This window comes from Euprymna scolopes, chromosome 45 (assembly GCF_053919585.1).
Source record: "Euprymna scolopes isolate OS-2025 chromosome 45, ASM5391958v1, whole genome shotgun sequence".
NCBI classification, from domain to species: Eukaryota; Metazoa; Mollusca; class Cephalopoda; order Sepiida; family Sepiolidae; genus Euprymna; species Euprymna scolopes.
Window position 1 is genome coordinate 31405442 of NC_136526.1, and position 26285 is coordinate 31431726.

General features: G+C 29.5%; 1 long non-coding RNA gene across 1 annotated transcript; it reads left to right on the top strand.

Annotated features, from left to right (window-relative positions):
- Positions 1-11674: 11674 nt before the first annotated feature.
- LOC145269076 (uncharacterized) lies at positions 11675-21703 on the top strand. Its single transcript, XR_013864942.1, has 3 exons — positions 11675-11802; positions 13440-13535; positions 19605-21703. It is a non-coding gene; the product is annotated as an uncharacterized LOC145269076 (long non-coding RNA).
- The last annotated feature ends 4582 nt before the right edge of the window (positions 21704-26285 follow it).

The following is a 26285-nucleotide window of genomic DNA, read 5'->3' on the forward strand; positions in this document are numbered from 1 at the left end:
ACAAAGATTTATATATTAAATATTAATGTGCATTTCAAAATATTTTAATTGTTATTATTTTGCCCTACAACCTGCTATGTTTAATAATTTTATTTGCAATAACTATGCAGAAAATGTATTTTTTCTTAAATTTTATATACTTTTTATTTTGCAGAATCTCCAACTTTCATGAGAAGAACAAGTATAATTGGATTCTATTGTTTATGTGGAGTATTGAAATATATGGAAAAAGATTAAATATTTTGTAAAGAAATCCTTGCAATGAAAGAAATCATAGCATTGTGAAATATACTTTATTTTTTAAATCAGATTTTCTTCTTTTAGTCTATATGCATTTCATTTATTATTAGTCTTATTTAATAGAACACTGACTTGAATTCCTGTCACAAATTCATTAACCTAATTTACATGTGCTTACATATGATAAATGCACGCAAATCTTCATTCATATGACAACTTTTACGCCATAAAATTTTAGCAAAATGTGGATGATTCAGAATTCCGTTTCTCATATATAATTACAATATAAAAATACAGAGAATCAAATTATGATAAAAATACAGATTATTTCAATTTAAAAAATGAGCAATAAATCTGATACGGGAAGAGATTCATATTCTTGTGAAGTGTGTGGTTCTTTATTTACAACAAAGCATAATGTTGTTGTTCATATGCGAACACATACAGGAGAGAAACCATATTCTTGTAAAGTGTGTGGTAATTGTTTTGTAAGGAGACAAAATATGTTGCAACATATGCGAACACATACTGGAGAGAAACCATATTCTTGTAAAGTATGCGGTAATTGTTTTGTAAGGAAACAACATATGTTGCAGCATATGCGAACACATACTGGAGAGAAACCATATTCTTGTGAAGTGTGTGGTTCTTTATTTACAAGAAAGCAAAATGTGGTTATTCATATGCGAACACATACTGGAGAGAAACCATATTCTTGTGAAGTATGTGGTTCTTCTTTTACACAGAAATCTGATATGATACGACATGTACGAATGCATACTGGGGAGAAACCATATTCTTGTGAAGTTTGTGGCTCTAATTTTGTAAGGAAACAACATATGTTGCAACACATGTTACAACATATGCAAACCTGCACTGGAGAGAAACCATTTTCTTGTGAAGTATGTGGTTCTTGTTTTACACAGAAATCTATTCTGATACGACATATGCGAACACACACTGGAGAGAAACCATATTCTTGTGAAGTATGTGGTTCATCTTTTACACAGAAATCTATTCTGATACGACATATGCGAACACATACTGGAGAGAAACCCTATTCCTGTAAAGAATGTGATACTACTTTTACACAGAAATCTGACATTGTACGACATATGCAAGCACACACTGGAGAGTAATAAGATGAAGTAAAAAGATAAAGAAAAATGAAAAAGGAGAGTAACTATATTCTTGTGAAGTATGTGGCATCTTTTTAGCATAAACACATTATTTTCTTGCATTTGTGAACTGATACTGGAGAAAAATCATATTCTTCTAAAGTAATTGCCTCTTTTACACAAAAGAACATATGTTGCTACATATGTGATTGAATACCGGAGAAAAAAGACCTAGTGGAGTATGTGGTTCTTCTTTTATAAGGAAAGAACGTATGTTTGTACATATGCGAACACATACTGGAGAGAAACTATATTTTTGTTAAATTTGTAACACTTCATTTACAAGGAAACATATGCTACAGCATACGCAAATGCATACTGTAGAACTTGAATGCCTACTAGACACTGTCTTCGAGTGTCTAAGGTCTCTCTGTACAGGGGTTTGTCAGAACAATCTGGCATGAGGATACTTTTTCCATAGCAGTAAACCCTGACCAAATATTCAAAATCACATAGTATTCGCTGCCCAAATAAGATCTCCTCGCTATTGGCTAACCCATAGGTTTTACAAGGAATAGTGCACCTTCTCCAAGTGATGTTACCTCAAGTCACAGCACGAAACTGGATACTCCACCAGACTAGATAAATTCTTGTCCTGGAATTCAGTAAGACCAAGAGACCAATATAAAAGATATACAATATATGAAAATGGTTAATTGAGGAGAGGAAAAATTATGTTCTCAACTTCTTTTTTAAATCAGTGTTTGAGAAATAAAGAACTTAAATGGAACATTCGAATGTCTGTGTATCTCATATAGAGTTCAAGTGTTAGCCCCAGGTTGTGAGCCCCTTGATTTCTGAGAACTTCGACTGAAGTAAAATAAAACAAAAAAAAAGAGAAAAACCTTATGCTTGTAAAATGTATGACTGTTCTTTTCCAAAGAAATCTGATATGTTGCTACACATGCAAACACATACTGGAAAGAAATAAAAAAGAACTTCAAAAATTAACTGGCGAATATACTTGGAGAAAATAATTTTTAATCCCTAAAACTAAGCTATATTAATATTTTTACTAAATCCTTAATTCAACTGTATCGGAAACTTATTTTCAATTCTCAAGTTTGGTGGGTACAGTCATTTTTATTTAATATTAAGACTAAAATAAGACATTTAATTAACTCTGGACTCATTGTTTCAGTAACTTGATTTTAAAAATTATATTTTTGTTCTAACAATGAAGAAACAAGTAATATAGGTTATGGGACGAATTTTATTAATGATATTAACAAATTAGTCTTTCATGGAAAAATATTCGTGTTCAATTTCTAAATATATTTTTCACTTGATCTTTAACGAAAAACGTCATCGATTACATTTATTTTTAAATTATTAAGAGTATGATTGTTTAATCATAATAAGATTTAAGAGGCAATCTTCTACATTTTTTCATAGAGTCTGACAATTCAATCATTACAAAAAATACATTATTTCAGAAATATTTTGAAATTTACCAGGAAAAAATTTTCTAATGTAAATAATACATAATAAATTTAAAAATGTAAATATATTTTGCAAATTAAATATATTTTCCAACTTTTTTCGGTATAAATCGGCGACGATTGTGACCCAAAATTAAATATATTTCATCTTATCATTCTTGTATATTTTAATATGTAAAAATTAATATGTCAGTCCCACCAAAAAAACTTCTGATAAGAACACGCATGGGATAAGCAAAATATGATTTTTTTTATATAATTTATTTCAGCTTTTTGTATAAGTCAACTTTTTTAAAATAAGTTTGTAAAAAATAGTGAAATTGACAATTTTTTATGATTTTTAAGACAATATTAAAATCGTATTCTTTTCATTGCTTACATCAAAATATGTAGAAATAGGATTGGATTTTATTTATACCGTCCTTAACTTTTTAGGGAAGATTTTGAAAAGTCATCAGTGTTATCAAGAGTAAAAAAAAAATTAGGTATTTTTTTATCTTTCTTTTTGAGCAAAAATTATTATGAATAATCTTATTTTACAACTTTTTACTGTTATTATTTGCTATATTAATGCACATCTGATCGAACACGACAGGGTTATTCTTTTTTCGGATCTTTACAGATATCTTCTCGCTTCATCGTGTGGGCTTTTTTATTTCAATCGGCGTGTTGTACAGAATTGCACCCAAAATTGTTGTACAGTCTTATGACTCTAATCAAGCGCTTCCCATCGGTGCATCTGATTATCAGCAGCAGCGGTTGTTGTTATTGTTTTCTTTTTCTTTGAGGCTTCATGTGTTTATAGTTTTTCTAATGGCTGAACAACTGTTACGTGCCATTCTGTACAACTTACCGATTGAAATAAGAAAAAACTGCTCGATGAATCCAAAAGATATTCCGAAAAATCGGAAAAAAGAATAACTCTTTTGTGTTCAATCAGATGTGCTTGAATATTGACTTGCTGACAAAACACACACACGCACACACACACACACATATATATGTATATGCATATATATATGTATATGCATATATATATATGCATGTATATATATATGTACATGCATATATATATATATATGCATGCATGTATATATATGCATGTATATATATATGCATGTATATATATGCATGTATATATATATGCATGTATACATATATGCATGTATACATATATGCATATATACATATATGCATGTATACATATATGCATGTATATATATATGCATGTATATATATATATATTTGTAGTCATTGATATACAGTCCTGTTTCGTTGTATCACAACTCATCAGTGTCGCTAGACTAGCATCTGTCCCAAGCAAAGGATTGAACCTAGAACCGTTGTGTAGACAGTTGGCGGTTCTCCCACTCGACCATGGAATTGACGCCCGTAAATAACTTGTCGGAATGTCTATTTAAATAGACACCCACCACCACTTTTATAGTGCTCAAATCGCCTGTTTGCAAACAACAAGCTTCGCATTTTCAGCCAATTAAAAAGCAGGTGAGATTATTTACGACAGTGCTCTACCCAAAGAGGGGGGGCTTAAAATATATTTGTAGTCATCGACATACAGTCCTGTTTCGTTGTATCACAATTCATCAGTGCCGCTAGACTAGCATCTCCCCAAGCCAAGGATTGAACCTAGAACCGTCGTCTTGACAGTTGGCGGTTCTCCAACTCGACCATGGAATTGACGCCTGTAAATAACTCATCGGAATGTCTATTTAAATAGACGTCCGCCACCACTTTTATAGTGCTCAAATCGCCTGTTCGTAAACAAACAAAAAATAAAAATTACAATTAAATTTACCAAAATGATCCAAGATGGTAAAATTAAAGTATATTATAAATATTAAAGAAATAATATTTATAAAATTATCTCAGCCAGATGTAAAAGCTCGAAAAAACCAAATAGGAAATAGAGCTTATAATATGAGCAAACAGTTAATAAAATCTGTTAAAAAACACTTTGAAATGAGTTAAAAACATATTTTTTTCCTCTTTCTCTTCCCTGATCTTTTTTATTTATATTTATGTCTCGGAAGTAGAGTGAGAAGCATATCTTATTTTTCTTTTATTATTATTATTATTGGAATCTTTTCTTTTTTCCTTGTACAAATTTTTGTGAATTATTCCATGGATTTCTGCCTTTGGATTATTACGGACCATCTTCCAATTACGGGATTTCCTTGGATTTTACTTGTACAAATGGAAATTCTTTTAACTTTCTTGAAGTTTTACATTTGGATTTTACCGTCACTGGATTTTTTATTTTCCATCAGACTATCCATTCATGTGTAATCACCTTTTTCTTCACCATATTCCCTTTGCTTCACTTTTTTTTGTTTTCAAGTAAGATCTTTGACTTACTTGTTCCATCAAATACTTCTGCATGCAAAATCCGATCCCGCATTTTGCTAATTCCTACCCTCTGATGAGAAGGAAAGTATTTCTTTGAAACTCCGCGGATTAAGAACTATCCATTTATCTAGTGTTTCCTTTTCAGATTAAATATGTTTTTAACTCATTTCAAAATGTTTTTTAACATATTTTATTAATTGTTTGCTTATATATATATATATATATATATATATGCATGTGTATATATATATATGCATGTACATATGGCAATGTCAATAAATAACTGGTGTTACTTTATCAATAAATAAATGCCAAAATTTCTGATTAATATTGTATTGGATATTTGTAGAAGTAGAAGCTTTGTAGATCTTTCTTGATAGAAAAATATTTTTAGTGGAAAATACAGATAATTCGCATTAATCTGCTTCAGAAAATTGTCATTGATTTGTGGTTCTGTTTCTTACTGATCACAACACAAAATCAATCGGGAGTTATGTATCAAACTATTAGCATTGGAGTTATAAAGAAGATTGCTAAAATTAGAAAAAGAAAATGCAAATGTTATTAAATTATGCTATTTTCTTTTATTACATTATAATCATATTGCATCATAATTATGAAGAATGTCCATTTTTAAGGAAAGATTTTTCATCCAAGTGTCGATATTTTTTATAAATTATTTTTAAGATGATAAAACAAAAACAGATCTATGTTTCATACATTCCAAAAGCACTGTGAAGGAAGACACCCAGGGTGTACTGCGGATTATGAGACCATAAAATGTAGACATAAAGTTATAGCAGTATCATTTGGTAGAGTTTATTGTTTGACCAGATTAGAATTTGTATTAAATTCCCCACTGAAAATCATGCTGGCAGTTCTTAAGATTATGTTGGCCGGTGAAGGTACTTACTCTTACAATGATTATGCGGACAAAATCGAGGTGATTAGATTGGACACAAAACCATCCGAGTTATTGAAAAACAGAATGGCTTTGGGATTAAAACTACCTCACAATAAGGTGGGAAAGTTGATGGCCTAACCAAAAGAAAGCTTTTCTTTGTATGTGGAAAGTTGGTTCATCATTATCCTATAGTTGGATGGTTACAAACTGCCTGCAGCTTTATTTAAACGCAGACTGGTACAGACAGTTGGGAGGATGAAATTGATCAAAAAGTCATTCCCGAACTGAAAAAATAGACCCTATAAAAGGAACCATGAAGAGGTAATATGGAGTGACGCTTGTAGCCTGGCATTAGGGCTATTATTGGAAATAGGAGGAGTGACTGTTGAAGATACTGTTTGGCTATGAAAAAAGAACAATAGCTCTCATAGCCATGTGGTGGAACTCGCTGCTATGATGAAGGGCATCAATCTGGCTTAAAAATGGGAGCTTCCGATAGTGAACGTTGGGACAGACTCCACAACAGTAGAATCATGGATTAAATCAGAGATTCTGGTGATAAGCAGCGGAAATGCTTAATAAGTGTCGACTTGGGGCTTATGAAGAGTTGATCCGAGAAATCATACTGAACTGTCACCTTGATTCCATCACAGAAAAATAAAGCAGATAGGTTGATCAGAGTGAAGAAAGTTTAGCTAAGGAAAAAGATAGAGCTGACTTTACTATGTTGTGCAGTAGAGCATTTATAAGACCTGCATAAGATTCATCATTTTGGAAAGGAATGGACTTTATACCTAGCAAGAAAATTGAATCCGCACATCACAATGCAAGATATCCAAGCAGAGGTTGAACAATGTATTGATCCTCTGCCGGCTAGTCACAAAAAAGAAAATTGCTATCATGCATTATTATCATGAATCGTATTTAACTATGATTGACTGTAGGCCTGGGAGAGTAGCAATATGGCGGAACATCATAAATGAAATGGCGAAGAGAGTTTTTGAGGCGGTGTTTATGAAAAGGGGCCACTAGAAGAGGTTTTGTTTCTCGATCGGAATTTTTTAGACTAATGTGCAAAGTAGATCATTAGACTTTATTTTAGAGCTATATGCCGCCCAGGTGGTAATGGAATTATAGAAATGCACCCTAGCTCTATAAAAGCTGTGACATCAAGAAGACAAATTTCGTTCCAATAAGCTGTATTTTGATATAATAATGCACCGACAGCTGGCCAAGATGAAATGACAGTGCCACACCGATCTATTTGTTACATACAAATGGCGACATCCATTTGCTGAAACAGTGAGAGTCGAACAGGCACATGCGGAAATAATGGTTGGTGAGGAGGTGTGAGTGAAACCACCCAGTTCTTGTGGTACACCCCGCTGAGGAATAGGTACTGTAATTGAAGTACTTTCCAAAACAACGTGGCAGTTAATGGAATGCCATGCTACATCTTAGACATACGGAAAGTTTTGTTGCAGAAGAACCTATATGCTAGCCACACTGTGAACAAAGACACCCAGCATGTACTGCGGATTATGAGGCCAATTATTGATCTTAAAGATCAAGAGGGCGTGTGGTTAGAAAATAGCACGAACGTGACTTTGTATAACGTGCTGTCCGTTTCAGGAAAAGGATAAAGAACAAAATGGCCGCTGCTGCTATTTGCATCGTGTTTCTATGATGTTTTCTCTGTAAAGCATCTCATGTATTAGTAAATCAATGAATTCATACTATACGATATTTGTTTATATCAAATAATGTGGAATATGATGTTATAAACTTAATTTGCGTATCTTGACGACAAAACTCATTAATTTCGAAAAATAAAATAGTATGAATATCTTGAATCAAAAGGGTTTTTTAAGTTTTTATGTAACAAAGTTAATAACATTAGAAATACAAAATATAGTCTTTACACGACCAATGATACAAACCAATGATATTTTTATTAGATAAAAACATTTTAAAAAAAAAGCTGCAGCTACTCTTTTAATTAAAAAGTAAATGTTAAGGTAAGGTTAAAAAATAGTCTTTAATCTTAAAAAGAAAAAAGAATGAAACTCTTTAATAAAACAGAGATGAAACTTTTAAAGCTGCAGCGACTTTTTTGTAACAAAGCTTATAATATTAATGATACCAACATCTAGTTTTTAACATTCCAAAAAATGAAAATGCGACGATAGTTGTAGAGTATGTTTTTTTTAAATCTGCGATTTATTTCATATGAAAATTTTTTTACATTAAAAATTTAAACAAGATATTGCTCCGTAAATTAATATTCTTGGAAATATTTGACCAGTTTCTCGTTTTCCCCACAAAATTTTCATGCAAAGAATTGTTTTCTATAAAATAAATTGCAGTTTAACGTTAAGAACTAGATGTTGGTGTGATTAATATTATAAGCTTTGTTCAGTAAAAAAAGGCAGCCTTTTTCATATTTTCAGCGTTTCGATGAAGTGTTTAAATGTAAACAAAACAGATATAACCCTCGCTCTTACTCTGTCTCTCTCAGAAAAAATGATTAAGGAACAGTACAGAGGTATTCGCTTCTCACTCCCCCTCTCTTTCTCTCCCTCTAAATGTGTTTAGAGGGAGAGAAAGAGAGGGGGAGTGAGAAGCGAATACCTCTGTACTGTTCCTTAATCATTTTTTTATGAAAAATGCTGGCCTCCTGTATCGGTAGACACAATGTTGGATAATGGCCTGTGCATTCGTTTTAGTTTACAGAATTGTAATCTGGAATAATGCATCGATCTGATCTAAGCCAATCAGAATTGCAGGAATGTTATATGGGAGAATTTGCTATTTTTTAATCAATAGACGGGAATTTAATGTTTGAGCTATTAGTTTATGAATCAGTTACAAAGGGTGTAACTACAATATCCATACCATGTATATAAATTCCTGCGGTGTTTATGGGGATTGGTAGGAGGACTTCAGCAATAGGGGAAAAATCGGGACTACTTCCACTGTAGGTTAATGCAATAGTGCTGGTGTAGCTCCTTGGATGGAACCTAGATTTTTATTTGAACACTTGAATGTGTCAGTAAAGAGTTTATAAAGCAAGATAGTGGCTAATAGGCTAGATACAAGAAATTTGTATGTGGCATCTGGTGTTGTAAACCTACGGTACTTTGGTTCAAAAGGAAAAAAACTGTGACGTTTTTATCATATATAGGGATGATGATGATGATTGTTGTATCATGTGACTGAATAATACTTGCAGATTGGCTTGAGAATTTCCTGGTTTTGTTTTTGAAGATTGCAACATTTTCGTCAGTTTGAGATTTGTCATCCGATGGTGCAGATGTGTGAACTTTGTCTCCATCAATAAAGATGTAAAAATTAGAAGTTAGATATTCGACGACAATGATGCGGACGTGTAAACTTTATCTCCGTCAATTAGGACATTAAAATTGGAACAATCTTTAAAGGATTTTAAACCAGTTTATAATGAAGAAGTTGGAGAAACTCACCAAGTGTAGGTGATATTTTTATCCTGATATCGTGACAGGATTATAAACTCGTTGAAGAAGTCTTGCCAGTAAAGACATAACAATCTGAAATGTCAGTAAAGACATAAAAATCTGAAATCTGTGATTGAACAATTTCCGTGAACAAGTAAAAGGCATAAATGGTCGACCTTTAAAACAGTATCTCAGTGTGTCCTTCTATCTCTCTTTCCTCCTATCTTGCACTCTCTCTCTCTCTCTCTCTCTCTCTTTCTCTATTGTTTTTATAGTTACTCATGGTCGTTTGATCAAGCTTAAGGGACAATTTTACAATGGTTACAGTCACAAGTGAACATTTTACGTTTTCTTTTATTATTTTTTATTTCTTCTTTTTTTCAATAAAATTATTTTGCATTATAAACTGTCGTTTCTTGCTTCCTTCTTGTTCTATTGTTCTATACTTTTAAGGACCTTAGTAACTATGAACTGTGGATAATCGCCGTTGAGCATAGCGGCTAGTTATCTGTACATTCAGCTAATTTATGCTACTAGCGAAATTTCTGATATAATCTGTTTATGAAAAAATTAATTCAAATCATTCCAACGTTAAAGGTTTTGCAACAAGTGTTAAACAGTATTTGCTAATAAGTTTCTTGTAGAAAAGGCAAAAAGTTATGGCCACTGATTTTCATGGAGAGATGGAACACACGTGGTTATTTTCTGGAGGGAAAATAAAATGGTCCTTAAAACATGTAAGCATTTTGCGCGTGTATGTGTTTGTTACATATGAAAACAGCAGTTCGAAATAACTTGGTGAAAAGAATTCTCATTCTATATAGTAACTTTCCATGCTGAGAATTAGGGTGTATGATGCGCACAAAGTCATCTTGGTGAGTTATTGTAACACAAGGGTAGAGTGGGGCAGCGATGTTGTTTACTTGTAGAACTGATTTGATATGCGCAGTTCTAAAACATTTCAGACTATTTGTTGTATAACTACGCATGAAGCGTAACATTGTTCCTTTATCGCATGTGTGCGTGTGGAGTATAGGGTTAGAAAAGAAGAAAAAAAACGTACCGGGCGTATCTGCATCGCTCTTTGGGAAAGAAGAAGGAAAGGATGGCCAGCGCATTTGTATACGCGAAGGGCATCTTTCCTGTCTCTTCCTTTTTTTTTCTAGATAGGAGGATATAAAAGCAGGGAAAAATTCCCTGGGGGATGAGAGAGTCGTGAACATCTTCTTTTGAAAAGAATTTTGTATTGCTGACGTTCGGATTGTACGGTCTGACATTGGTTGCGAGAAGCCAGGTGTGGTCGATTGGAAAAGAAGAGGGCAGAAACGTGCTGTTGTCGAGAGAATGACTCATTCCTTCCCGAATCCCAGAACCGAATCATGATTATAACGCTAGAGCGCGCATGGTCAAATTATGACATTGTATCTTTACATGTTCTGAAATCTGTGGATGTTGACACAGTGGTTGCTATGAATGTCTCTGCTGAAGATTTGTTCTGACCGTATATATTGGTCACTACAAAATGAATAAAATGAACTGAATAAATTTGCAAATTGATTGAAATAAATTAAAAAATAAACACCATTAAAAAGTAAGATTCTATTTTTGATTAGAAAGTAAACTATTAAATTCCAAATTTTTATTTTCAAGAAATTATATCTCATCAACGATCAACGTATATGGAAGCTTTTTAATTTATAAAAATGGATAAAAAATAAAAAAAAAACAAGAAATAGAAGTAATTAATACTTACTGTTCGTCAAATATTGTGTGCTTTAAAAAACACTATAAACAATGATTACATGTAAATTTGAATGAAAATATTTTGGTAAATCATCTGAAAATTAGGACGTCTTAATCAAATAAAAGTCGGACACACCTAGATAGAAGACAGCATTCCCCTTTTGTCCCATGACCTTTATACACTACAAGGTAGTGTGTCCTTTCTATTTTTACAACAAAATTATTAACTATTGAAATAAATAAATTAATAATTTTAAAAAAAAAATTATCGAAGAGTTCTACTAACTCGCTCTCCACTTTGATGTGTGTCTTTCATTTTCTGCGAACCTGCCCTTCGCCATCTTCCATTTTTGTTACGTTCAGAGGGAAAAGGAATTTTTAAAACTTTTTATTTACAAACATTCGTTTCTTTCTTTAAAGCAGATCAGTCATCCAAAAACAGATTGGAAACAAAAGTAAGTATTCAATTTCTTTTATGATTTTCTTTTAAGAAAATAGGTACTAGTGCACTTATTGATCCGTGCTGAAATAATAACGTTATTATTTAATAAGCCATTCTTAACATGGGGAGGGGAGGGTGTTCTGAAGCTATTATCTACTTTAACCTTACAATTGAATAAAAAATATATCATAAAACTTTAATTAAACTTGGAAATACGATTTAAAAAAAAACAAAAAAAAACGCGGATCAGTAAGTGCACTTGCACCGAAAAAAAAAAAATAATGAACTGACAAACAATTCATCAACGTAGACGAATCATTTGATAATTGAATTAAGAAAAAAAAAAGGGGGAGGGATTTTTGTTGATTTTTTTTTTTTTTTAATTTTAACAAAATATTTTGCTCTTATGGTGAAAATTGTTTTTAAGGAAATTAGCATGATTGCTACGAATGGAATTTATAAGTAAAAGGGAGCGCAGAAAAGGGAATAAAACCTTATTTAAATATCTTTTTTTTTTTTTGTATTTTTTAAAATAAATACGATTTTTTAAGTGCAGAATAGTTAACACTTAAAACTCATAAATCAAAATAAATATATAAACTAAAACCACATAATTTTGATAAAATGAATTCAAATAACTTTATTTTATTTTATTTATTTATTTATTTATTTTATTTTATTTATTTACTGAATTCATTGATTTTTAACGCGCGGAAACGATTTGTAAAAAGTTCTGACTAAAACCTAAGAAATTGTTTCTCCACATGGGGCTTACCTACATTTATTTTTCTTACGACTTCTATTTTTAAGATAAATGTATTGTAAAAATAATGTTTAGGGGATCATTAATCGATTATATTGAACTTTTAAACTTTATGGCTGCTATATAAATTTATTTTTATTTCGGACTATTAGTAATATATAATGCTCATCTCAAAAAACGAATTCCAATTAAGGAATAATATTTACGGCTGCTATTTGAAGATGTTCTCAACAGGATTAATGTGGAAAAACAGGACTAATGATTGCTCGGTAGTAGTGCAGAGAGTGATCCGGGCGTAAATAATAACGTTATTATTTAAAAAGCCATTCTTAACATGGGGAGGGGGAGGATGTTTTGTACCTATTCTATATTTTAACCTTACAATTGAATAATAATAATAATAATAATAAAAACATCATAAAACTTTAATTAAACTTGGAAATACGATTTAAAAAATAGCGCGGATCACTCTCTGCACTAGCACCGATTGCTCAAAAGAGAAGATGGGTGTGTTTGCTAACAAGAAAAGAGATATAATGTTGCTTATCAGCAGTTTTAAAGTTTTTTTTCTCCCAGGTCATGTGATGATTAATCACATGACTCTTCACTTATAAAGAGCAAGTATTCTCATTCCGGGGCTAGTGCCCTTAGTGATCCGCGCTATTTTTTAAATCATATTTCCAAGTTTAATTAAAGTTTTCTGATATGTTTTTTTTTATTCAATTGTAAGGTTAAAGTATAGAATAGTTACAAAACACACTCCCCTCCCCATGTTAAGAATGGCTTTTTAAATAACATTATTATTTCAGCACGGATCAATAAGTGCACTAGTACCCTCATTCCTTTTAGTTTTTTCTTGCATACTAGTTTTGTTTTCTGCTCACCAGGAAGTTTCTTCTGGATCTAAAACTTCTTTGGCAGGCAGGACTCTACATTAACTGACTGTGACGTTGCAGAAAGAGGCAATTCTTCCGCAGCCTAAGGTAGGTGCATATTGCTTCCTTTTCTTGACTGAGCAGTCATTAATTCTTTTGTTTGGGGGAATTTCTTTTCTTTTTTTCACATTAGTTATAGTTTTATAACAGCTTGTTCAATTAATGACTAAATAATATCTTTATAATGTAACATAATTATAACGTTATTGTTTTCGTAGATATTTTTTTAGCACAAAATACATGTTAAAATATTCCTTTGTATTAGAATTGAGTTATGTTTAAAAATATTTTTATTGTTTTAATAAGCAATAGTTTGCTATCATGCAGTCTCTACCAATCCTCTCTCTCTCTCTCTCTCTCTCTCTCTCTCTCTTTATTATTTGGATTTCTATCAGTATTTTGTTTAATTTTCGATTTTTCAGCGATTGTCGACATTCTTAAGATGTTCTCTTGTTCCAACGTAACATTTGACACTACTAAGTTAAACCACCATGAAACTTATCTAGGAACGCAGAGTAACTTATATTTGTTTTTACCACTTTTTCATTTTGTTGTCTATACCAATAAACGGCCAATATTATTTTTCATTGCAAACAATACGGTAATGATATAACTAATTTATTACGTTATTTTCGTATTTTTTTTACTTGGGTTAGGATTAAGTGTTTAGAAAATTGTTCTAATAAGCCATAATCTGTAATTATACAGTCTGTACTTGTCACGTTTCTCTGTCTTTCTCTCAAAAATTATTTCTTTTTCTTTTGGTTGCAGACAGGAAAGATTAGCATCTTAAAATCGCAATTCTTACATCAAATTTTTAATGTAGCGAAAACCCTGCCATCCCTAAAATGTTTTATAAATAATATAACCTGTTTTTTATTTCTTATTGAAAACTAAAAATGCCCGCCAAAAATAATATAATTATGGTTTTTATTTGTATTAATGCAGCGTGTCTTTGTTCAAAATATCTAAAGAAAATAAGAATTTTAGGAATGAGAAATGAGAAAATTTTAACAATGAGAAATCAAAATTGTTTACGTCTTTTTCATTATGGAAAACAAAAATAAATTGATTTATTTTTTTACAGATTTATTCCAGACAATATAAACCTCATAAATGTATAGCCAAAACTGTTTACTGTAGCTTTTAAAAACTGCCCAAATTCAAACAGTTTCCTTGACTATCAGTGGACTGCTTTGAAAACTCCAATTGCCTTTCATTATCAATAGGCACAATGCCTCGGTCTACCTCGCACCTAAATTCCCCTATAAACTCTAACAAATTTCAGTTGTCAACATTCAACAAATCAGGAACAAGACTGGAATCCCTACAGACGCCTAACAAATGTAATTGTTTCTTAACAATATTGACAGCAAGCTGCCATTTAAGAAAATCGAAATTTCTAGTACTTAGTTGATAAGTCTCGATAATCTAATCTACTGGCTCAGGAACAGTAATCTTCACAGGCATAACCTGAGAGGTCTTAAAGGCGACTGGGATGTCATAGCAATTGCCAGGCTTACCACTTGTTAAAAAGCTAGACATCTGAAACCAACTGCTACAAAATCTTTTGCATTAACAGTGTCGTCTTTCATAAGAGAAGGGTCTGCATTCTTGGCAGAGAAGCAACCATAAATCTGGTCGGATAGAACCGAAACAGAAAGTAAACCATTCATTCATTTTTGGTTTCATGTCATGGAACATAGGTCTAGAAGCCTTAGTCTTAGACTTCAATGCATTCGGCACTAGGCCAATGTTATCAATAGCAAGCTATCTCAAAGTCACAGGATTGCTGAATGATGACACGCCTGACATGATGAAGCGTCTTAAAATTCTAACTAGAAGGAAATAATCAAACTAATGGCAAAGAACATCACAGAAAAGTGTTTAAAACTGTTAACTAACTAGGCTACGCAGCAAACTACTTCAGTAAGAATATAAGAGATAGCGAGTGAATGTTTGGCATTTGGTAAAATACCTCATCCCCAGCTTGGACAAAGTGAAAAGAAAATTGAAAAATCATTTTCAATAATCATATTTATCAAGTGAATCATGAAATTAGAAAAAGAACTATGAAAAATCACCTGACCAATATATGAACTAATACTGGAGAAGTGAAAAGTGTTCTTCAATAATCATTTGAAATTTTAATTTATCTCTTAGCTTTTAACATCATTCAAACACATCCATGTTTGAATATATGGTGAAGTGGCAGTTTTAGTCATGTAGAACTGCTTTAAAGCTTTGCCGCTCACTCATTTTTCTACCAAATTTCAAACCATTATTACAGTTTATTGATCACCTTCTCAGCTATATTGTGAAAATTAAAAAAAAAATTTGTTCAGTAAAACAAAAGTTATGATGACTTTACTGGTGTTCAAAGTCCTAAAAAATTCGTAAAGAGGTGAGCGACATTTTTCATTACAGGTTTCTATAGCAACCACATCGCTTCAGCGACTACTGTTGCTACTAATTCATTGCTCTCGCAAAAAGAGAACTAACAAGTGAAATAGCAAAATGAAAGTAGATGAGTGCCGTACATTGTTTTATATATGTGTATGTTATGTTTATGGGGCAAAAAGTAAGACTGAAATTAAACAAAGAACAAGTGAATTTACTGGAAAAATCATGGATTACAGTAGAGAAATGCGAGCATGAGATTAATATGGTTAAGCTTTTAAATGGAAAAGAATAGGACTAAAAAATTCAATTTAAGATTATATAATCAATTCTTAATGCTGCAATATTTTAAGTTATGAATTTATTATATTTTTTACTGAAATATTTAGTCCTTTTCTTTTCCATGTTTAAGCTTAACCATATTACTTTTGCAATGGCAATGAAAGTATAAAACCCGGATTAATACTGCAAAAAGTAACCACTGTTATTTTATATGATCAGATATTTTGTGGAAATAGTAGTTTTATAGGTTGTCTTTTAAAAGGAAATAATTTTGTCTGGAAGGAACAGATAATTCACAATCGTCTGTTTAAGAAAATATATTAATATAAGGTTCAGTTTAGTACTGATTGCTTGTCATGATATATTATTGTACTAATTGGGCATGATGACTACAATATAAAATGCATAAGACGAGAGAGCATGCTTTTATTTATGAGGTACCATTAGTAAGAATGGTAATAACTAAGAGCAATAACTCTTCTCAACTTCCAAATTATAACAAGCAGAATAACAGAGGTATAACAAGGGGGCATAACTATCACATCTACCTTCTTCAATTGAGAGTTGACTCATATATTTACTTAATCATTGCCCTCCCAAGTCCTTTCTCTTCCCTAGATATACAAAAAAGGAAGATTACTTAATGTAAGATGGCGTTCAATAAAGTTGCTGTTGCACTTAGTTCTGTGTGTCTTCCACATTCTGATACTAACCCCTGAACGTGAGATGTTGGCTGCGTATTTATGGAACTAGTGCCATCCAAGAAGAATGACAGATCATCAAATAACATGTAAGCAGTATGCCTTTCAGTTTTAAGTCTGTTATGTTCTTTTTGTTTTTCTACTTGGTCGATCTCACATTAATGACATGTCATCAGCTCATGAGGTCTGCTGATCTCTATAGTCTTTTATTATTATTATTATTAGTATTATTATTATTATTATTATTATTATTGGGTTTCTGTCCCAAGTTAATTTTACCTACACATTTTTTGTTTCTGCATTGATTAACTTCCAAAACAGAAAATGCCTTTCTCACGTCGATGTTCACCAAAGGGAATATGGTTACTGCAACTAATACTGTCTCCTTGGCTGGCGATATGACCGGCTTACACATGAGGACAACAAAACGACTCATATACAGTTGAAATAAGGAAGACTCCATTAGCGATGATCCATTTACTTGTTATTGACAGGTCTGGACCATAAACTATGAGAAATTTAGGTTTCTATAATTGAGAAGTGCCTGGATGATGACACCATGAAAACATAGCAGGGCATGTATTTTGACACCCCAGAGACTATGTACATTGTGGAGGACATACTATTAGCAGTGAGCGAGTATTCGATCAGATTTCTCCACGAAACATGAGAGATGTGGATCTCATCAGAGGAAACAGGACGAGGAATAGACCTGTGACAAGTTTTATGATGATTTACTGTCGAAGGCATGTAACTTCTGCACATGATGCAGTGACTCACTTCTGCAGAACCAAGTTGTAGAAGGTGGTTGTGTTCAGTAAACCAAGCAGGATGTGCTAAAAATACAGAATCCACCCTACAGAAAGTGTAGATATATGCAGAGCAGTTGAAATTGCCTCAAGCCACAGTCAAGGAATGGGACTAGATAGAGTATGTTGAGCCACTCGAGTAAAGGAACCAGTCTCAAAAAGATAATACCTATTTTGTAGCTACAAAAACGCGCCAAAACGCAGCAGATGCCCAGCATGTGGAAAATTTTCATACATGTAACAAGAAAAGACACCTCGAGTCCAAGTGTCCCAACAAAGACAGAACGAATCAAAAATAGAGATGCAAAAATATAACCCCAAAGACAAAACAGGTATAGGAAGCCAAATGCTTTATGCTGCTGAATAAAAATAATGTTGTTTTCCAAATTGGCACAGAGATTAATACTCTCCTTGAAAAGTTTGTAAAAAGGATAAAACCTTATAAAGGGGTCTCATCAATGTGGAACAAATCTCTGATGAAACCACTCTGTGTATGCCGAAGAGAAAAACAACACCACAAACCTACTCAGTAGAATTTGTAATGTTCAAATATGAAGACGACTGCGGGTAGGCATGCAAATAGGCCCTGTGGAAATAAAACCAAAGAAGTTTAACTGAGTCACAGCAGTCAACATAGAGAAGACTATAAGAAAGTGTTTGGTGATAAACTCGTTAAACTGTCGGGTGTTACCACTCTTCAGCTCAAACCAGATGAAATATCAGTTGTATAACCCAGTCAGAGAATACCTATAGCCATACTTACTGAACTGAAAGAAGTTAAGCTGACAGGCTAAATTAGGAGTAATTAAACCAGTAGAAAAAACCAAGTTGTTAACAAAATGGAAAAATTGGACAATGAGGATATTCCTGGAACTCATAAAGTACTATTGCGAGAACACTGCATGATACTAATTCTCCAGGATGTCTTTCGTGGCATGAGAGATGCAGAAATATTTACAAAAGTATACCTATCAGGATATTAACATGTTGAGCTCGATGATACATCCAGCGACCTAACCACCTTTCAGATATGCTTCAACTGAAAATGTTGGCATCTGCTACCATTTGGTTAGATGAAATCTGCATGAAAATAACACTCTTTGACAGCAATAGTTCGTACAGCCCCACATACTGAAACTGCCTAATCCGAGAAATTGGACCCTCCTAACTTCGAGGTAGATACTTTCTCAGGAGCCTTCCTTGCATCAAAACCTATCGGGTCTTCCACCATTATCCAGACCTAAATTAAAACCTCTCTATAGATTCAATTTTGGATTTGTTGATGCCTGCACTATTAATCTCTGGTATTAGTTTTAAAACTTTTAACAATCTCGCTGATTCCTAAGATTGTAATATTCAACTCTTTAAATTTTAAATCTCTTGAGAATTGTCATGGCTTTTAAGTCTACCTTCAAGCGTAATTGTTCTCAAAGTGTTCATCAACTGTAATTACATCTAAGTCAACCTTCAAGCGTCATTGATTCCAAGTCTTTCTTCAGCTGTAATTTCTGTTAAGTTTTACTTCAACCAAGTTAATTTCATGTATTTCTTCTACTGGAATTATTTTTCAGTCTTAATTCAAGCTTCATTGATTTACGTACTTTCATCCTTCATCCTTCAAGCCTTATTGATTTTTATTTTTTCCTCAACTCCAATTGCTTTTAAGTGTCCATTATACATTAATAAGAAAACGACTCCAAAACTTATTGAATGTTTCTTTACAGGAAAGCTAGTTTTTATAAATAGAGTAATTAAATTAAAAATATTTGGTGTTGTGTTTATAAACCACTATACTTATAGTTTTATTTATTATAAAATATGACGATGCATTTAAAATATTTTTCAATTGTTTTACTTCATCAGAATATGTATAAAATAAAAAAAATTCTTAAAATTAATGTTTAACTTGTTTTGAATCTTTTCAGAATATCATCCATTCATGAGTAACAAGTATTATCTGATTTGAATATATCTACACTCTCCTGCTGATTTGAAATATCTTACGAAAATATATGTTTTATGTTAATGTAAATTGCCTGCCTGTGTGAACACTACAAATGTTTTTCTTTTGTCGGATCAAATCTTGTGATGATATATTGTACAGAACTCTTTCTTGTCAATTGTATTTTTATTATTTCTATTTAGTAAAATACTAGTTTGAATGCTTGTCACAAATGAAATGCACCCAATGTGCTTGCATGTGATAAATGAACTCAGACATACATATAAATAAAATTCAAGTTCATAAACATTTTAAGAAAGGGAATGATTGATAATTCATTCGGTTTCTCACTCCACAGAGAATAAATTTGTAGTAAAAATCTAAAATATTCTTCCTTAAAAATGAGCTATAAATCGACTTCTGGAAAAGAATCATATTCTTGTGAAATATGTGGTAAATTGTTTACAAGAAAACACTATGTAGCTATTCATATGCGGACACATTAAAGAAAAACCATATTCTTGTGAAATATGTGGTTCTTGTTTTACACAGAAACCAAATATGTTGCATCATATGCGAACACATACTGGAGAGAAACCACATTCTTGTGAAATATGTGGCTCTTCTTTTATAAGGAAGCAACATATGTTGGACCATATGCGAACACATACTGGAGAGAAACCATATTCTTGTGAAATATGTGGCTCTTGTTTTACACAGAAACCAAATATGTTGATTCATATGCGAACACATACTGGAGAGAAACCACATTCTTGTGAAGTATGTGGCTCTTCTTTTACAAGGAAGCAACATATGTTGGACCATATGCGAACACATACTGGAGAGAAACCATATTCTTGTGAAATATGTGGCTTTGCATTTAAAGTGAAACAAAGTATGTTGCGACATGTGCGAACACACACTGGGGAGAAACCACATTCTTGTGAAGTATGTGGTTGCTCTTTTGCAGTGAAACACCATATGTTGCAACATATGCAAACGCATACAGGAGAGAAACCATATTCTTGTGAAGTATGTGGCTCTTCATTTACAGTGAAAAAAAGTATGTTGCAACATATGCGAGTACATACTGGAGAGAAACCATATTCTTGTGACATATGTGATTGTTCTTTTACAACTAAACAAAGTATGTTTCAACACAGGCGAACGCATACTGGAGAGAAACCATATTCTTGTGAAATATGTGGTTCTTCATTTAACCTGAAACAAAGTATGTTACGACACATACGAACTCATACTGGAGGGAAACTTCCTTTTAAGTAAACTGAATTAAAAACATAGAAACCGTATATCCTGAAGTATATTGCTCTTTAAAACAAATGTGAGAAACTATATTCTTATAAATCTGTTACGTTTTTTTCCCCAGACTTAAATTCCACATTACTATCTACACATAGACCTTCGGGACAAGATCAAAGTGTAGTATCTGTTCTTCAGATGCTGCACTTCTATTTCTTGTTCTCTTTCGGTGGAGGAGAAATCCTTCACGACTGAGACAATTTTTATTTTTGTACCTTTTCTCCACGTTAAAAAACGACCCTGGTGGCTAACTCTGTCCCGTGGGGAGGCATAGTAAATAGGTACTATCTACACATAGGATGAATTTAAAACGAAAGCATATTTGATCGAAACCTACATATTATAAAATATGGTTCTCTTGCAATAAAATTTGTCGGCTTCGTGTCTAATCTTTAACAACGAAACCACATTGTAACACCTGCAAATATATACTGGAGCTAATTTCAGTAATCACACTTACCAATACATGATAAAAAATATAAAAATTACATGATGAATACATGTGATGAACTAATACGGAAGAGGTGAAACTTATACTTTAAGAAAGACATTTAATCATTTCTCAGATTTGACAACATGAAACCAATTTTTAATTAAGAAAAAAGGGTGGAATATTTTTACAAAACATTTTCTTTTATAATAAATATAAAATGATATGACTTTTAACATTTTGAATATTATCAGCAAAAATCAATTATTATTAAAGAAAGGAAAAGATGATTTGTAAAAACATATCTTTAAATTTTACTTTTATACTTTGACACAAAAAATAATAACTCAAATAATGCGGAGAAAATGTGCAGTGTTTCTTCCTATGTATTTTTAATTTTAATTTTATATTTATTTTCATACATTTTTCCTTTATCAAAATTTAAGGAAATATTTTTAAGTAAAATTTATTTTTACAACATATTTAAAAAGTGATTGATTGGTTAAAACCAATTTTTTAAGTAAAATTTATCATTTTTACAACATATTTAAAAAGTGATTGATTGGTTAAAACCAATTTTTTAAGTAAAATTTATCATTTTTACAACATATTTAAAAAGTGATTGATTGGTTAAAACCAATTTTTTAAGTAAAATTTATCATTTTTACAACATATTTAAAAAGTGATTGATTAGTTAAAACCAATTTTTTAAGTAAAATTTATCATTTTTACAACATATTTAAAAAGTGATTGATTAGTTAAAACCAATTTTTTAAGTAAAATTTATCATTTTTACAACATATTTAAAAAGTGATTGATTAGTTAAAACCAATTTTTTAAGTAAAATTTATCATTTTTACAACATATTTAAAAAGTGATTGATTAGTTAAAACCAATTTTTTAAGTAAAATTTATCATTTTTACAACATATTTAAAAAGTGATTGATTGGTTAAAACCAATTTGTTAAGTAAAATTTATCATTTTTACAACATATTTAAAAAGTGATTGATTGGTTAAAACCAATTTTTTAAGTAAAATTTATCATTTTTACAACATATTTAAAAAGTGATTGATTAGTTAAAACCAATTTTTTAAGTAAAATTTATCATTTTTACAACATTTAAAAAGTGATTGATTGGTTAAAACCAATTTGTTAAGTAAAATTTATCATTTTTACAACATATTTAAAAAGTGATTGATTGGTTAAAACCAATTTTTTAAGTAAAATTTATCATTTTTACAACATATTTAAAAAGTGATTGATTAGTTAAAACCAATTTTTTAAGTAAAATTTATCATTTTTACAACATATTTAAAAAGTGATTGATTGGTTAAAACCAATTTTTTAAGTAAAATTTATCATTTTTACAACATATTTAAAAAGTGATTGATTAGTTAAAACCAATTTTTTAAGTAAAATTTATCATTTTTACAACATATTTAAAAAGTGATTGATTAGTTAAAACCAATTTGTTAAGTAAAATTTATCATTTTTACAACATATTTAAAAAGTGATTGATTAGTTAAAACCAATTTTTTAAGTAAAATTTATCATTTTTACAACATATTTAAAAAGTGATTGATTAGTTAAAACCAATTTTTTAAGTAAAATTTATCATTTTTACAACATATTTAAAAAGTGATTGATTAGTTAAAACCAATTTTTTAAGTAAAATTTATCATTTTTACAACATATTTAAAAAGTGATTGATTGGTTAAAACCAATTTTTTAAGTAAAATTTATCATTTTTACAACATATTTAAAAAGTGATTGATTGGTTAAAACCAATTTTTTAAGTAAAATTTATCATTTTTACAACATATTTAAAAAGTGATTGATTAGTTAAAACCAATTTTTTAAGTAAAATTTATCATTTTTACAACATATTTAAAAAGTGATTGATTCGTTAAAACCAATTTTTTAAGTAAAATTTATCATTTTTACAACATATTTAAAAAGTGATTGATTAGTTAAAACCAATTTTTTAAGTAAAATTTATCATTTTTACAACATATTTAAAAAGTGATTGATTAGTTAAAACCAATTTTTTAAGTAAAATTTATCATTTTTACAACATATTTAAAAAGTGATTGATTGGTTAAAACCAATTTTTTAAGTAAAATTTATCATTTTTACAACATATTTAAAAAGTGATTGATTAGTTAACACCAATTTTTTAAGTAAAATTTATCATTTTTACAACATATTTAAAAAGTGATTGATTCGTTAAAACCAATTTTTTAAGTAAAATTTATCATTTTTACAACATATTTAAAAAGTGATTGATTAGTAAAAACCAATTTTTTAAGTAAAATTTATCATTTTTACAACATATTTAAAAAGTGATTGATTAGTTAAAACCAATTTTTTAAGTAAAATTTATCATTTTTACAACATATTTAAAAAGTGATTGATTAGTTAAAACCAATTTTTTAAGTAAAATTTATCATTTTTACAACATATTTAAAAAGTGATTGATTAGTTAACACCAATTTTTTAAGTAAAATTTATCATTTTTACAACATATTTAAAAAGTGATTGATTCGTTAAAACCAATTTTTTAAGTAAAATTTATCATTTTTACAACATATTTAAAAAGTGATTGATTAGTAAAAACCAATTTTTTAAGTAAAATTTATCATTTTTACAACATATTTAAAAAGTGATTGATTAGTTAAAACCAATTTTTTAAGTAAAATTTATCATTTTTACAACATATTTAAAAAGTGATTGATTAGTTAAAACCAATTTTTTAAGTAAAATTTATCATTTTTACAACATATTTAAAAAGTGATTGATTAGTTAAAACCAATTTTTTAAGTAAAATTTATCATTTTTACAACATATTTAAAAAGTGATTGATTAGTTAAAACCAATTTTTTAAGTAAAATTTATCATTTTTACAACATATTTAAAAAGTGATTGATTAGTTAAAACCAATTTGTTAAGTAAAATTTATCATTTTTACAACATATTTAAAAAGTGATTGATTAGTTAAAACCAATTTTTTAAGTAAAATTTATCATTTTTACAACATATTTAAAAAGTGATTGATTAGTTAAAACCAACTTTTTAAGTAAAATTTATCATTTTTACAACATATTTAAAAAGTGATTGATTAGTTAAAACCAATTTTTTAAGTAAAATTTATCATTTTTACAACATATTTAAAAAGTGATTGATTAGTTAAAACCAATTTTTTAAGTAAAATTTATCATTTTTACAACATATTTAAAAAGTGATTGATTAGTTAAAACCAATTTTTTAAGTAAAATTTATCATTTTTACAACATATTTAAAAAGTGATTGATTAGTTAAAACCAATTTTTTAAGTAAAATTTATCATTTTTACAACATATTTAAAAAGTGATTGATTGGTTAAAACCAATTTTTTAAGTAAAATTTATCATTTTTACAACATATTTAAAAAGTGATTGATTAGTTAAAACCAATTTTTTAAGTAAAATTTATCATTTTTACAACATATTTAAAAAGTGATTGATTAGTTAAAACCAATTTTTTAAGTAAAATTTATCATTTTTACAACATATTTAAAAAGTGATTGATTAGTTAAAACCAATTTGTTAAGTAAAATTTATCATTTTTACAACATATTTAAAAAGTGATTGATTAGTTAAAACCAATTTGTTAAGTAAAATTTATCATTTTTACAACATATTTAAAAAGTGATTGATTAGTTAAAACCAATTTTTTAAGTAAAATTTATCATTTTTACAACATATTTAAAAAGTGATTGATTAGTTAAAACCAATTTTTTAAGTAAAATTTATCATTTTTACAACATATTAAAAAGTGATTGATTAGTTAAAACCAATTTTTTAAGTAAAATTTATCATTTTTACAACATATTTAAAAAGTGATTGATTCGTTAAAACCAATTTTTTAAGTAAAATTTATCATTTTTACAACATATTTAAAAAGTGATTGATTGGTTAAAACCAATTTTTTAAGTAAAATTTATCATTTTTACAACATATTTAAAAAGTGATTGATTAGTTAAAACCAATTTTTTAAGTAAAATTTATCATTTTTACAACATATTTAAAAAGTGATTGATTAGTTAAAACCAATTTTTTAAGTAAAATTTATCATTTTTACAACATATTTAAAAAGTGATTGATTCGTTAAAACCAATTTTTTAAGTAAAATTTATCATTTTTACAACATATTTAAAAAGTGATTGATTAGTAAAAACCAATTTTTTAAGTAAAATTTATCATTTTTACAACATATTTAAAAAGTGATTGATTAGTTAAAACCAATTTTTTAAGTAAAATTTATCATTTTTACAACATATTTAAAAAGTGATTGATTAGTTAAAACCAATTTTTTAAGTAAAATTTATCATTTTTACAACATATTTAAAAAGTGATTGATTGGTTAAAACCAATTTTTTAAGTAAAATTTATCATTTTTACAACATATTTAAAAAGTGATTGATTAGTTAAAACCAATTTTTTAAGTAAAATTTATCATTTTTACAACATATTTAAAAAGTGATTGATTAGTTAAAACCAATTTTTTAAGTAAAATTTATCATTTTTACAACATATTTAAAAAGTGATTGATTAGTTAAAACCAATTTGTTAAGTAAAATTTATCATTTTTACAACATATTTAAAAAGTGATTGATTAGTTAAAACCAATTTTTTAAGTAAAATTTATCATTTTTACAACATATTTAAAAAGTGATTGATTAGTTAAAACCAACTTTTTAAGTAAAATTTATCATTTTTACAACATATTTAAAAAGTGATTGATTAGTTAAAACCAATTTTTTAAGTAAAATTTATCATTTTTACAACATATTTAAAAAGTGATTGATTAGTTAAAACCAATTTTTTAAGTAAAATTTATCATTTTTACAACATATTTAAAAAGTGATTGATTA